The sequence below is a fragment of the Eulemur rufifrons genome, chromosome 18 (genome assembly GCF_041146395.1).
Source record: "Eulemur rufifrons isolate Redbay chromosome 18, OSU_ERuf_1, whole genome shotgun sequence".
Classification (NCBI taxonomy): domain Eukaryota; kingdom Metazoa; phylum Chordata; class Mammalia; order Primates; family Lemuridae; genus Eulemur; species Eulemur rufifrons.
This window is the reverse complement of record NC_091000.1, coordinates 51,958,922-51,974,187: the sequence shown is the minus strand read 5'-3', so window position 1 is coordinate 51,974,187 and position 15,266 is coordinate 51,958,922. Positions and strand designations below refer to the sequence as shown.

At 39.9% G+C, this 15,266-nt stretch overlaps 1 pseudogene; it reads left to right on the top strand.

Moving 5' to 3' along the window:
* The window catches only part of LOC138398805 (uncharacterized), a 58,507-nt pseudogene extending 46,234 nt beyond the window's left edge, over positions 1 to 12,273 (top strand).
* The last annotated feature ends 2,993 nt before the right edge of the window (positions 12,274 to 15,266 follow it).

Sequence of the window (15,266 nt, the reverse complement as noted above, 5' to 3'; positions counted from 1 at the left end):
AAACTATTGAATTATTTCAAGTATTTATATTAATTACTACTCGCAGTGCAAGTGCCATTCCTGTCCCTTAAAGTGTGCAAAGCATGGGAGTTTGAGTGCTTGGTAACCAACATGCGGGTACCTCTAATTTTGAAATCTGTTTTGTTTGCAATTAACAAAGGTTAACAAAAACCAGCCCTTTCTGAAAGTTTGGCTAAAGTCCTAGAATTTGTACATGCCTTTGCAGTTTGCTCATACTATGTGGCATATCTAGTACCCTCCGCTCCCTGCTCTTGGCTTCTTCAGCTGAGCAAGTTAAAAATTAAAGGAAGAGTATTTCTTTCCTGCTATCATCAGATTTTATCATGGTAAAAGACTTTTTAACATAATTTGAAAAGTTGTGGCAAAATACGCATGAAATAAAATTTATCATTGTCACCATTTTTAAGTGTATAATTCAGTGACATTATGAGCATTTACATCGCATGCAACCATCACCACCATCCATCTCTAGAACTCTTTTCATCTTGCAAAATGGAGACTCTGCAGGGTAAAATACTTTGTATGTACAAACAAATCGCTAAAGCTGAAACAGTAAAATTCTCATGGTAGAAGGTGCCATAGGGACATAGCAATAATGCAACTTCTATTCTCCATTTCTTCAACATTTCAGCTTCTTTGAGTAACATTTAGATGGTGTTTTATTATAACTATTCTCATTGAATATTCAAAACTCATGTGAGGCAGGCATTAATATTCCTACTTTATAAATGAAGAAATTGAAGTAGTAATAGAAAAAGGTAATGAACAAGTCAGGACTCCAGCTTAGTGCTGTTGACTTTAAATCCTGTTCTGTGTCTATTATATTGCGCTTCAAAAAACTAATGTTTTCTTTGTCGATCTATCTATGTACTAATCTATCTATCTATCTATCTGATCTCTTCATTTTGGGGTGTGGGGTAGGCATCAAGAGGGAGGATTTCTGGAGTTTTGTTTTAAATTACGGGTAGTGCCCTGACAGCAGACAGTCTTGTTCATAACCTTGGGCATCTCATCAGATCAGGGATTATTGTGCTTCGCCTAAACACTTAGTAGATGCAGCAGATGTCTATTCAAATATTACTTTAAAAAATGCCTGGAATTGTATTTAAATTGCTTCAATTATTCACTAATTAAATTTGCAGATTGTTTCTCTTGGGGATTTTGCACTAGGCTGAGTTTCTTCAATTATTTGTGTTGGACAATGACAAAATAAATCTTTTGCATTGTAGCTTAGAAAAAAATCCTGCTGAATAGGCTAAGTCCACAGTCATACCACAAGAGACTTATTTTTTAAAAAACAATCTTTTTTTTTTTTTTGGCAAGACCAGGCATGGAAAGATAGTGGGCTTTTGTTTGTTTTTATTTCTGTATTTTGTTTGTGGTGCTTAAAATACCTGGAGGGGTCATAGACACAGTGGAGGTCCATGTGTTCTAGTCAGTGTGTCAGTTTCCTTGGTCTGCATGGATTTTACCAAAAACAGCACAATGGGATTCAGATGTTTTAAAACCACATGTGTGTTTCTCACATGGCTGCCACACTTGAAATCTTTCATCAGTCTTTTCAAGATGAAAAGTGGCTCGGTGTAGTAACCAGTCAGCACTAAGATTTCATCTAGAGTCCTGATCAGTTGTTGTCTTGCTATAGCATTTCCAAAACTTTTCTGTACATGCTATTTTCCTTTAGAGAGAGAGGAGGAAGAAAAAAGAAAATTGAGAGAAGGAAAGAGCCAGAGGAGTTCAGTGTCCCTGCAGAGCAGGGGCTTGTCACAATATGCCCTTGATATTTTTAAACAGGAATGCTTGCTTGTTCTTAACATGTAAATTATTTCCATTCCCCTAAAAAATGCACCACAATTTCATGCTAATGTTCACCCCTATCCACAGATAATTAAGACTTTGCTCTCAGAATAAATAAGTGCTTAACACTTATGAGCACTGGTTTTGGGGCAGCCAGTGTCTGTGCTGAGCCTTTCACATGCGTGATCACATTTAATGCTCACAAGCTGGTGAGGAAGGTGGTATTCTCCCCATCTTACAGACAAGGAAAGGAGGGTTTAGGGAGGTTAAGACACTTGCTCAAATGGCATACCGATAATAAATGTCACACCTATAATATTAATAAATGGCAGATCTGGGATTGTGTCCTTTCTGTGAAAAAAGTGTTCCGCCTTTTAAAAAACAACAGTTTTTTTTTAGGGTTGTTGCTGATATTAATAATCTTTAGACATAAGAACCAGTGTGGAAGCAAGTCAGTGTGTGGATGTTATAGACAATCTCAGATAACATGGAAGAATTCGGTTCTGCTCAACAGTGTGCTAACTCTGGCAGAGCTGAAGTGGGGAGCTGGAGAGGTACCAGAAAATTGGATGGGAAACTGAACGCTTTTTCAAATCAAGTGCCTCTGAGTGACCCTAGACAGTTGGTGAGAAAGAGTTTGTCACCAACATAAATAATTGGAAAGAAGTGTGAGATACATTTGAAGCAACCCAGAGACTCCCACATGAAGCTGTTGAGAAAAGACCAGAGTGTGAAGAAATGGAGGTTGTTTGGTGTCCAAGATAAAATAAGGGATGGATCTTAGCACCACAGATGGGAACCACAGCAGCAAATAACGGAACCAGAAGAGATACATTTCCATCTGGATTCATGCAGAAGAGGATGTTGGATAACTAACAAAGCAAGCAAATAAATCACCGGTAGTTATATTGGATCAAAATGAAGGACAAATTTAAAATGGGCTTTCCATATATATAATATATTCTTGTTTTGAGACACACCCTGTACCATGTAAATTCTGTTATAGGTGAAGACCTATTTTAGCTTTATATATTTAAAGTATTTAAAACAAATAAACACTTCTTTGTACAAGATCTCACATCGTGCCTATTGTTAGACATAAATTCTTGTTAATTTTTAGTGTAGCTATTTTGTTCTTAAAATTGTTTCCCAATGTTAGTTTTAGAAGAGTATATAGCAGATGCCATCCTGTTGTTCTCTAGCTTTTGTAGCGTTTGAGAAATGCTGAGGTAGTTCGGTAACCTTTTGTAGGGGAGTGATGAAATTTCAGAACTGGAGGGTGACTTACAGGTCAGTGAGAATAAAATGTTGCTGCTTATTTCTGAATGTCAAGTCACAATGACCTTTTTTTTTGCTTATCTTTTTCATGATTTAAGTTTTCAGGCATAAATTATTTGGAGGTATGTTTTTTTTTGCTGCTTCTCCTCATAGGGTCTTCGTGTTCTGTCACTGGCCTGTTAAAGTGGATCTTTTACTCATATTTTAAGTTAAATGGTAAAAGATTTTGACCTGTTTCATTAGACAAATGGAAATTGTGTCATATTTGTGTGCAAAAGTGTTTCTTTCACTTAGGTCTTGGGGGTGTGTGTGTGTATGCGTGCGTGTGTGTGTGTCACAGGGCCTTTCGAAAATTTCTTGAAAGCAATGGAACATTGCCCCAAGAAAAAAAATCCATATATTCACATGCACATATGGTTTTTTCATACAATTCCAAATGGTGGATTCATCCTTGAACTCCTGATTATGAATCTTTTGCTTGGAAATATCAAGTCATTTTGGATATACTTGGCTTTGGGTTCTGGCTATTGGTGTGGTCCCCAGAGAAATGTGGACTCTTGAACTGTATGACTTAGTAAGAAATGTCTAGATTTCAGGTGTAAGGCAAAAGAAATCTTTTGCATATTATGGGCCACACCCTGTATAAGGGAGAGAGACAACTTGAGTTTGATGGTGTGTATCATGGGCATGTTGAACTGGTGTGAAACGGGACTAGAGAAATATTGGAAAGCATAATTAATGGCTTTAGTGTTTTTTTTTTTTTTTTTAACTTGGAAGCTGAGGATTGTTATTGTAAACCTGAGGATTTACAATAACAAATGCAAGGAAGACAAATAAAGGTAAATATTTGTAGCTACATTAGATCTTGAGATTGAAGGATGTAGATCCTTAAAGGCACGGACCACATCTTAGTGATATATGATCTGAGAGCTCATATATGTGAATAAATAATTAGCTCTGGGAGTGGAGAGGCCAGTCCTCATTAGATATCTTCTGGGAGGAATGAGCTTTGGGGCAAAGTTTCATCTTGAAGCTTATTGGATTTAAACTACCGGCCCCATCCCGCAAGGCACCTCACAGATAAACCACCTGGGAGGAAAACCTGGAAGAGTGTCAGGCCTCCTGGCCCTCTTTTGTCCATCATGATAGAGGCATCTGAACTCTCCGGCTCCCGAATTGCTTGTAATAGAACTGCAGGTAAACAAACTCTGTGCAAACCTTGGCCTAAAAGAAGTCACAATTGTCACCTTAGACTAGAGCTAGCATCCTATTAGCAATGTGTTGTAAAAGACCACCTGCCTTCATCCTCTTGTAAATCCTGATAATCCCCTGTTTCTACCACTCACATGACATCCATTAAGTAATTGCCTTCATTCCTTTACTAGGCCGAAGAGGCCCTTCAATTAAGGTTGGGGATCTTTTCTAACACAACTGGGTAGTCCTTTTACCACCAAGGCAAGCTGCACATATTGCTGGTATTCAGCAAATAGTTGCTGAGCAAATGTTTAAAAGGCCAGATAACTGATGTCCCTTGGGGGTGGGGAATCTGAGGCTTCAAGACCACATGTGGCTCTCCAGATCCTCGGTGTGGCCCTCGACCAAATGCAAACTTTACAGAACAGATCCTTTTAATAAAAGGGCTGGGAATCTGAGTAAAACTAATGGGACAATCAGTGCTCTCCTTTCTAAACTTTTTTTTTTTTTTTTTTTTGAGACAGAGTCTCACTCTGTTGCCCAGGCCAGAGTGCCGTGGCGTCAGCCTTGCTCACAGCAACCTCAAACTCCTGGGCTCAAGCGATCCTCCTGCCTCAGCCTCCCGAGTAGCTGGGACTACAGGCAGGCACCACCATGCCTGGCTAATTTTTTCTATATATTTTTAGTTGTCCAGCTAATTTCTTTCTATTTTTTTTAGTAGAGACAGGGTCTCGCTCTTGCTCAGGTTGGTCCTGAACTCCTGAGCTCAAACGATCCATCTGCCTGGGCCTCCCAAGTGCTAGGATTACAGGCGTGATCCGCCGCGCCCAACCTAAACTTTTAATAAAAGGATCTGTTCTGTAAAATTTGGATTCAGTCAAAAGTCTGTACTCAAGGATCCAGAAGGCCCTTGGCCCCCGGGATGCATGTTCCCCCTCTACTGGCGGGGGGGTTGGGGGGAGGTGGGGGAATGTTCTCTTTTGGATTGTTTTTAACTCCTGATCTAGCTGGAACAACAGTTCCCAGTTATGCTCTCAGAGGCTGAGCCATTTGCCTTTCATTATGACAGTCAGTTTTGTGACTTACCCTGTCTACACAGCAAGTAAATTATGGTACTCACATTTTTTGTTTTCTGCTGTTTCTATGATGTATAGAAGAACCATGACAAATGGAATTATAGTCAGACTCTGATAATTTTAATGGATGGCCTCAGTTGTGGGCAGGGATGAAGCAGATTCATTCATTAAATACCATGTGCTAGGTATGATTTTATGCACTGAGGACATAAATATGAATAAGATGTGTTATCTGCTTTTAAAGGAGTTCTCAGCTTGGTAGGGGAGATAGATACAAGAGAAGTAACTGCAGTCTCTAATGTGTTAAGTGAGAGGGGGGAAGGAGTGGAGGGACAAAAAAGGAACTAATTGCTTTGGCTTGGGGGAGAGCAAGGTGAGGTCTTAAGTATGAGTTAAGGGTGCTAGGCACAGGGACAGGCTGAGGCCCGAGACCGGAGGGGCAGCATTCCAAGCAGAGGCAAGAGCCTGTGCACTGCAGAGGAAGGTATGGAGGTCTCTGAGCAGAAGACCTGGGGCATAGCACACAAGGGCCAGGGTGCAACCGAGACTAAGGATGGAGAGCGGGTGGGTAGAGAATCTATAGGGGCTTTCAACCTTCACACTGAGTAGTTTGGATTTTCTCTTGTAGGTGCTGGATGCTTTTAAATGGATGAAAGCAGGTTCTGACTACTGGTTTGTTGTATGGTACATATCTAAACCCAGATCTCAGGTCTTGCTGAGGCAGGAGCCAGGGGCAAGAGTAAATGAGGACTGCAGTTGGCTACAGAAGCTGTGTCATCACCCTCGCTCTTCAAGTTATCAAGGAAGCTTAAACACACAGAATTCAGTGTGGGGCAGGGGTGACTGTTAGCGCAGATTCATTGTACAAAGTGGCAAGATCTTCTTGAATATCAGTTTATTTATTTGCTTAGAATTAAGAGAAATAAGGGTGAGCTTGAAGTTTTCCTTGTTTTAGCATTTTGACATGGGAATCTGAGTTAAACTAATGGGACAATCAGTGCTCTCCTCTCTCAACGGCTTTCTGTGGGGCCGACGTCAGGAGAGTTGTGGCTGGTAGTGTCAATAAAATAGGAGCAACAGTAAACAATTAACATACTGGATCTAGGTCGCCTTGGTGGGGTAAGAGCTACTTAGACCCAGCGCTTGTGTAACCTGTATAACTGGATTGACATGTTCCGGCCCCCTATTCAGTGTCCGACAGGTTTTTTGAATTAAAAAAAAAAAAAAAAACTCTACTTTTTTATATACCTAGTAGCATTGTGGCCCTGTTTGCTCTTTTATTCAATAACAAATTGTGTGTGTGAGTGTGTGTGAGTGTGTGTTTTGGCAGGAGATTAAAAGCCTCTTAGCCTGGCTGTGGCGTGGAGCATCAGGTGGGAGCGGAGAAATCCGGCTGGAGCATCGTGCAGAGCCTGATCATACTTTGAGCTCTGTACAGGTATTGGGAATTTGTCCCAATGCCAATGGGAGATTTGCTTCCTAGAAAGATCAGGGTAACTGCTGTGTGAAGAATGGGTGGGGTGAGGCAAACTTGAAGACAGAGCAGTTAGGAAGATTCTGCGGTAATCTGGTCGGGAGATAACAGCAGCCCTAATTAGGGGAGAGGCTGTAGGAATGCGGAAAAGTGGCCAGAGTCCAAAGCTCTTTAAGGAGGTGGATTCCAACTAGGACTTGGTGACTGACCGGAGGCAGGGGGTGGGGGAGGTCTTGGGGAACCGTGAGGCCTTGAGTAAGCACAATACTTATCTACGGAGGTGGGCATTATTTTCAGTTTAACTCGAAAACTATTAGAATGAACTATTTAAGCTAAGAAACCTTTAAATTCTCTGCTAGCTCAGCCAGTATACAGGTGCATTGGGGGTAGGAAAGAAATAGATTCAGAAGAGTGAATGCACTCCAATTTCAATTTTTTTTTCTTTCTCCTTTCAAATTTCAAGGCCAGTTGCATATGCCTCATTAGCTCCAGGGAGACTGTGATCCTATAATCTTTTCCATTTTTCAGAAAATCAGAGAGATGTTAAACTTCCTTAGAGAAGGTGATTATTTGCAGCCTTTGAATAAAAGCACTTCCAGTCTACCTTTAGTTGAAATTCCGTGGTGTCTGATGTTTATCAGAAGTCACCCAAGACTCTTGTGTCCAGGCCACCGGTACTTATATTTTATGCCTGTTACCTTGAGCCATACAATCTCCAATGGTCCTCAACTGCTAGCATCTCAAACTCCTATTCTCTTGGATTTTTAAATTTTTTAATTTAAAAAAATCTCTTTTAGAAAAGTACATGTGATTTATTGCTGAATTAACAAGTTTTTTTTTCCTTCTGAACCTGTCACCCAGGTCATTAATGGAAAAATGTAGTCTATGATGCTGCAGAGCTTTGTCCTTTTATTTTAATACATTTTCAATACAGAATGTCAAAATTATCTGTATGCTGTTAAAAGAATGTAGAGCCGGAATTTTAATTTGATTATCATTCTCAGTTTTCCCAGGCTTTCCTAGGCAAGTACTTTGTTTGAACAGCTGTACTCTGGTAAATCTCAGTAACAAATGAATCAGGAATGACTTTGTGTAGCAAGTCACACGAAAGGAACTTCCCCAGAAAGACAGGTCATTAAAAGAATAAAGAAAGAAAAAGTAGCAAAAATATGAGCAATTTAGCGTTTAAAAAAAAATAAAGCAATTTGTTCTAACAATTCTTTCCTAATCATTCTCAAATATGCTGTCATTAATAGCAGGGAAACCTCCTTGTTTCCTTTTAGATTTTAATACTGGGTGGAAATATAATTTATAATGAAAGTCAGCAGGAAAAGAAAAATGCTAAAAACCAGGAAGCATAAAAAATGGAAATAGAACAGTGCAGTCAATTTTCTACCATCTATAATTTTCTATCATCTATGTGTGCCTTATCCGTTTGCCGGGGAGGGGTGGGGGCGGGGGAGAGGGAGGAGCTGTGAATGTGTCTGCCTCCAATCACAAAAAGATCAAATTAACATGTGAAAAGATATTCCGGAGAGCTGTGGGAGAGAAAGGCTTTTGGCTTTCACCATCTTACCTACTGGATGAGTTGGAAAGCATAAAATAAAACTTAACTAAATCCAGGGAAACATTGATTCACCCAACTGAATAAACAACTTACTGCATTTGCTAATATAATTAATCAAACTCTGCTTCTCCTTTCCAAAGGAGATTCACAGGCAGTAAAATAAATTAAATCAACATTTTTTTCCCCCCCACTTACTAAAAATAAGCTTTTTTTCCCTGGGTAAATCAGTCATTTAAATTCCTAAGGCTGTAGTCCCATAGTCAGCTAGCAGGAAGCAATTTTGTATGGGTATAAAATCATTTCCATGCAGATTGCAGAGTTTGGGGTCTGAACATCATGTCTTAGCTCAACCACCTAAATTGATGAGTAAAATACATTTTAACTGAAGTTAGTTTTAGAAACAAATGGCCTATGGATGATGTTGATTTCCAGATAACAGAGCCTGTGTAAAGGTGGATCTTTCATGAAACTTAAAACTATATGGACTAGTTGGCAGGAAATAATGACTTTGGATCAAAATTCTGGAAAATTAAGGATATTTAAAATTGGGAAACAATTGTAATTGTGAAAATGGCGACACATAAGTAGTAAAAAGATTTCAGTTCAGTAGTTTGCAGATCTTGTCCTTAATGTTGAGTTTCCCCAACTTTAAACATTAGATTAAGATTCAGTTTTAGACTGCATGTATAGACATATACTATAATAATTTTATACACATGTACAATCACATAAATACAATTTACAAGGAAAAGTAAAGGACAGAGCAAACAGAAAAGAAAACATATCAAAAGATTACCAAGTGGTGAGTGACAGGCTTTGTGTACGTAAGGCAAAATATAACATAGGGATACCCTGGATAGTAAGTTAAGTATGCGTCAAGACTATATCACTAGGTTTTTCATTTTTTAAAGGGTGGATACCAGGATGTGGACATAGGAGGCCTGCGTGCGGTTCAGAACTGAGAAAGAGCTCACTGTTTATATTAAGTTCTGCTCACACTCACTGCATTGCATTTCCTTGCCTTTGCCATGAATTGTCACACTTCCAGGGAAGAGCCTAGATGGAAAGTGTTTCCAGCTGAGTTCTTAATGCTGTACCCTTCCTTCCTTCCTCATCTGTCTGCTGCCCTCACCTTGAGGGTCAAAGGATCCCCAAGAATTGCCTTTCCCTCCATTTCCTCCTCTGATGGACTTATTCTCATTCTCTTTAGTTTTGTTCACCCTAGGATATGATGCTCAAAACTCATTTACATGCTCAGCTCATCTTAATTAAAATGTAAAGGAAGATCAGGGCATGATCAAATTCAGTTCTGAATATACTCAGATAGTTGGGCATCAGTTTAATGGATTAAACAGTTCCTGGACTTGCTTCTCTTTCCTGACAGTAAGTCTTATACTGCTGTTATTTCTTAATAGTCTCTTTCATTCCACTTTCAAGCCTTGACTGAACATTCTCTTTTGACTTACAGACTGTTTTGCTATCTGGAAACTCATGCCCACCTCTGACTTCCCGCACAGTGTGACGGCGAGAGGAGAGTCAAAATTGCTTCCCCCACAGTGTGACTTCCAGAGTTGTTAGACACTGGGATGTCCTTCTGAGGTGGGCTGTGGAATGTCATGTAAGTTATTACTGTTTTTTCCGAATGTGATGGATTTTCAGGGGCAGTAGGATGGCGTAGGCAAATCAGCAAATCCTTCTAAGCCGGGTGAGTCTCAGTTGTTGTTGGGGTTTGCAGCATGGTCTGCCTCAATCAGTGGAGACATGGAGGGCAAAGAAGCAGTTTCTTTTTCTTTTTTTTTTTTTGAGACAGGGTCTTGCTCTGTCACCTGGGCTAGAGTGCAGTGGCATCATCATAGCTCACTGCAACCTCACACTCCTGGGCTCAAGTGATCCTTCTGCCTTAGCCTCCCGAGTAGCTGGGACTACAAGGGTGTGCCACCACTCCTGGCTAATTTTTCTATTTTTTGTAGAGATGGGGTCTTGCTCTTGCTCAGGCTGGTCTTGAACTCTTGTCCTCAAGTGGTCCTCCTGCCTGTGCCTCCCAGAATGCTAGGATTGCAGGCATGAGCCACTGCGCCTGGCCCCAGTTTCCTTTCAATGTTTTAAATTCACTTTTTCCACACAGTTCTGTGGTCAGATATGCTCAAAATCAAATGAAAGCTTTCAAACTTGGTTATCATGGATTTGGTTGCATGGTTGACCAAATTAGATTGATTTCTACGATTTAAGTTATCCTTAACATTCAAATTAGGGAATGATTTAACTAGTTGCAGATGAAGACAATGTCTTGCTTACTGTGGTTTAGGTGCTGGCAGATTCTAGAGATACAAAGATGAATATGACAAAGTCTCTGTCATTCTGAAAATTATGGTTTACCTGTTATTATAATTTATTAGGCTGCAATATACTTATGTCTTCTAGATTGTGAGTTCATTTGAGGTCAAAATCATGGGAGCCAAAAAAGTCACAACTTCTCCTGAAATAGTTTAGAACTAAAAAGATAAATCATCCCAAAGTAATTTGCATTTGGTCAAACTACTTCTAAAATCTTCTGTTTGGTCCTGGGCATATTTAGGAACGTTGATTGCTAGAACATACTGACATTCCCTAATAATTATCACCACAATTACTCCCTATGAATAACCTAATACATAGAGCTTGCGCATCTCTTGGCTCATTTGAGTCTTACAGTAATTCTATGAGGTATGGAGGGCAGTGGATTCTTCTGTATTTTACAGATTTGGGCAACCTGCTGAGATAATTTAAGTAATTTCTCTAGGATTACGGGTCTAGTACATTTTGTATAAGTGTTCAGATCCAGGTTTCCTCAATTCAAATCTCTTGTACTCACCAATAGACTATTAAGGCTTCTATGTTGTGTGGCCAGTCGAAGAACCTGGGAATGTTCCTGAGTGGAAAAGAACAAATATGTGGGAAACACCATCACTGTCTTTACATGTTTGAAGCCCTCCCCTGTAGTTGAGATATTAGTCTTAGTCTGAAAATTCTCAGGGCTAAACTCTGAATGTGTGTGGCTATGTCTACTTTTATTTTGGCTTAATAAAGAAATTCTCTGCCAACATGCAGGTGTAGGGGTGGAATGTGCCCGACTATACCTTGTGTGCTGGCCTCTGCCCACCTGTTTGCCTCATTTCATTACGTTCTTCCCCACCCCATTCACTACACTCATGACTGGTGGGTCTTCTTTTCTATCACAGGGTCTTTGCACTGCTCGGCCCTCTGCCTGGAATACCGTTCTCCCTTCCCCGCAGTTTTGCTCCGTTGAGTCTTAGGCATCCTTTAGGGCTCAGCCTAAACGTTGCTTGCCCAGAGAAGACTTCCCAAAGAGAATGAGCAGTATTTTGCAACAGCCTCACTAAATGTTTGAGTTAGGGTCCCAAGTTACAAGCAATGGAAACGGACTCTGATTAAGCAGAAATGGAATTTATTGAGATGATCTTGGGCAGTTTGCAGTCTCCTTGGGAGGTCTGAATGCAGAACTAGGCACATAGCTAAAATTTTCAGGAACAACGTCCAGAACCATGGCACAGAACTGGCCTGTAGAGGAAACTGCCACCACCTGTGCTGCCCCCTTGAGCACTGGAAGTGTTGGTTTGCTCTGCTGGCAGGAAATTAGCTTTATTGCAGCTGCTGCCAGCAGCCCTGCTCCTTCTGCTCCTGGAACGCAGCCTTGCACACATTGTCGGCCCTCTGAGCTGGCCGTCTTGGTTGCCGTCCCTACCAGTAAAATTAAATCAAATCCATACTCGTGTGTAGTTTGCCCAGATGAGAATCCACGTTGTGCAAGGGTGAATGTGATTGGTGGTGTCGAAGTCACCCTAGCTGCAAAGAGGCTGGGGAACTGAGTTTTCTAAGTTCTATCCTGCTAAAGTGGGCTGAAAATTACCCAACTACATCAAGGGTTTTCAAAAGGCACTAGCCAGTGGGAAGACATGACAAACACCGTCCACGCTGAGACCCAGGGTTCTCATCTACATGAGGGACCAGTCTTACCTCACAGTGTTGTCCTAAGGATTAAGTAAGATAAATTATGTGAAACTGCCTAATAAACTGTACAGAGAGATATAAGGTTTCTTCTAGTATGATTTATGTCTTTGACCAAAGCATGAAATCGAGTGCTTAATAAGTTGACAAATCTCCAACTCGCTTTATATGTTTTTAAAATATGAAGGGTATTCTACTCCCCCAAAAGGCATTTTAAATATTCTAGAGAAATTGAAAAAAGAAAAAAAAAGAAAAGTACTTCTTATGTCAAAGTGCTGCCCTCGTCCATTTCTATCGTCTCCACATTGTTATTTTGTAATGGAAATATACAAAATGATGCCAAGCATAGAAATTGAAGTTTAAAAACTTTGAGTGGGTTTTCAGCTACTTTTGACTCGATTCTGAATTTTAAGGCTTTGTTCTAATCTACTTTTTACTCTGGTTTCATCCTGAATACAGCCCGCTTGTTTGGAAACAGACAATGGGCTTATTCACCCCTCAAGGCCCTCTCCAGCGGGTTTTTCTGCCGTGGCCTATGGTGGCTCTACCGCAGAGGTTCTGCTATCTCGGAACAAAAATATAGCTGTGACAGTCGGGTTTTTAGCACAAGTCATAGCAGTTGTGTAAAAGGGTGGTAAATGGTCGCACCAGTGGCATTGAAGCTAAGACAGTGGGAATTAGTCCAATATTCAGTGAATATAATTCTGGTCTTCAGTGGTAAAGTTCCTCTAGAGAAGAGAAGTCAACACCAATGTAATTTCTGAGGAGAAACAGCCACGTGCGGAGCGATTTTTCTATTTGACAGTTATTTTCCAGTTTAACATGTTGGAATTTTGAGTCATGCTGCTTAACTGTCCTTTCTTGTAAATATTCAATTAAAATGATATATCGTTAGGAAAAGTAAAACATGACGCAGCTTTGCAAAGCTGGGTTATAATTTTCAGTGTGTTTGATTTCTGCCATCTTGGAGTTATGTTTTATTAAAGAATAGAGGGAATTCTAACTTAAGCATTTTCACACACCTTCTTACTTAAGTGATAATCCAGACTAGATTGAACTGTCCTGAATTTCCAGAGATCTCATGTTGAATTCGGAGGAATTTCCTCTCCATATCCTCTGCTTCCTCTTCAACCTCTTGTCAACCCTTTTCTCCCCCCTCTGCACACCAGGGTGCACACACAGGCACACACTCGCTCCTTTACGCCTAACCTAAATAGGACATTCATTTCAGGACATTGGAAGTCTGGAATCCTTATGTTGTGTTTTAGTAAAGGCCTGTGCCTGGAAGTACAGACTGCCTTAAAAATAGCACTGTAGTAAATAGAGCTTACTTGGAATAAACAGATCACCCTAGTAGATAGTAAATTTTGGTGATTCAAAATTTATTTCAATTATCTGCTATATGTAAGTATTTACGTGATCTGTAAATATTTTCCAGCTGTAAAATTTCTAATTTCATCTCGCAAGATACATAGCTCATGCAGGACCGTGTCTTAGGAAGCTGTTGGTTGGAGAGGGGTTGAGGTCGATGAAAGTGTCAATGGGAAAATTCAATGCAGAAGCTCTTGCTTTAATTGGTGATGTTGAAAGTAACTTGAAACCACCCCTTAGTCCTCCAGGGAGTTCTCAGGTGACTGCGTGGGTGTATTGTGATTGCCTTTTATTTTATTGACTCACTAAATTCTTAGATTACTCTCTACCATTTGATATTGACAAACCATAAAATTCTTATGGAACTTGCTCAGTAGTGACTTATAAAGAATTATCTTGTTAATAAACTCAGCATCATTTTGAATTCAAGTTTAATTAAAATGGAGAAGTAAATGATTATGTAAAGATTTTTCCTCATTTAAGCTTATATCCTTTTATTGCCTCTTTGCCTTTCCTCTAAATTCAAAGATAGATTTTATTTTAAGCCCATTTTTTGCAAGGTGAATTTTACAGAATCTGTTGTAGCGCCTGCTCTGTTATTGGCGTTTGATTTAAAGATTTCTTTTTCTTTTTTTTTAATTTGGAAGGTTGAGAAGGAGTTCTGAGGTAGAGTCTGAGGGAGGTATAAATGAAAAATCCATGTTATCCAGGGATTTTAGTTCTTGGGATGCTGTTTAAAGATAATGATTGTTTATGGACTCTTTAAAGATGTTTTCTCATAAGAGTTGCCAGGTAACAGATTAGTTATCTGAGGGTGGTTTGAAAGGCCTTTTGAAATTGCCTGGGTGACAATACTACTTTATGGCACTTATAAAGCTCTTTTGAAGTTGGCTTTTCATATTAGAAAACCAGAAAATATTTTTCTTTTCTTTTATTGAACAGAAAATAATACATGGACCGGAGGTTTAGTAAAATGCTGTAGAAGAAATACACTGCTTATTTTTGTGATTGACTCTGATTTTTCATCTTTCAGCCTTTGTGGGTTACAGGATTTTTCTGAATTAAGATTCTTAGGATAATGTGTATGCTACTCTGGTGAATTATGTGTAGTTACCAAGTTACACACTGTTATGCCTCAAGATTCGAGGGCCTCTTCCCTTTTCTCTTCTCTCTCAGATACTCTGGTGTAAAGCCCACGTCCCCAAGCTTGGTTGTTAAGAGAATTCTGGATTGAAATCAATGTTGTAGAGCACGTGACATTCCTGCACCACCTTTGTCATACACAGTCACGCTAAAGGAACAGGGTAAATGGAAGGGGCTGTCAGGGGCCAAGTCTAGAAACTGCAGAGGCAGATACTGCAGTTGGGTAAGCAGGAGTTTATGGGAGTTCTCTTCAGTCCAAGCCTGTCTGAGCTCACAAAGGAGATTCACGGTCCGTTGCTCTGCAAAAGCTATTTGGGCAGGCACTTTTCTTCCCAACTAG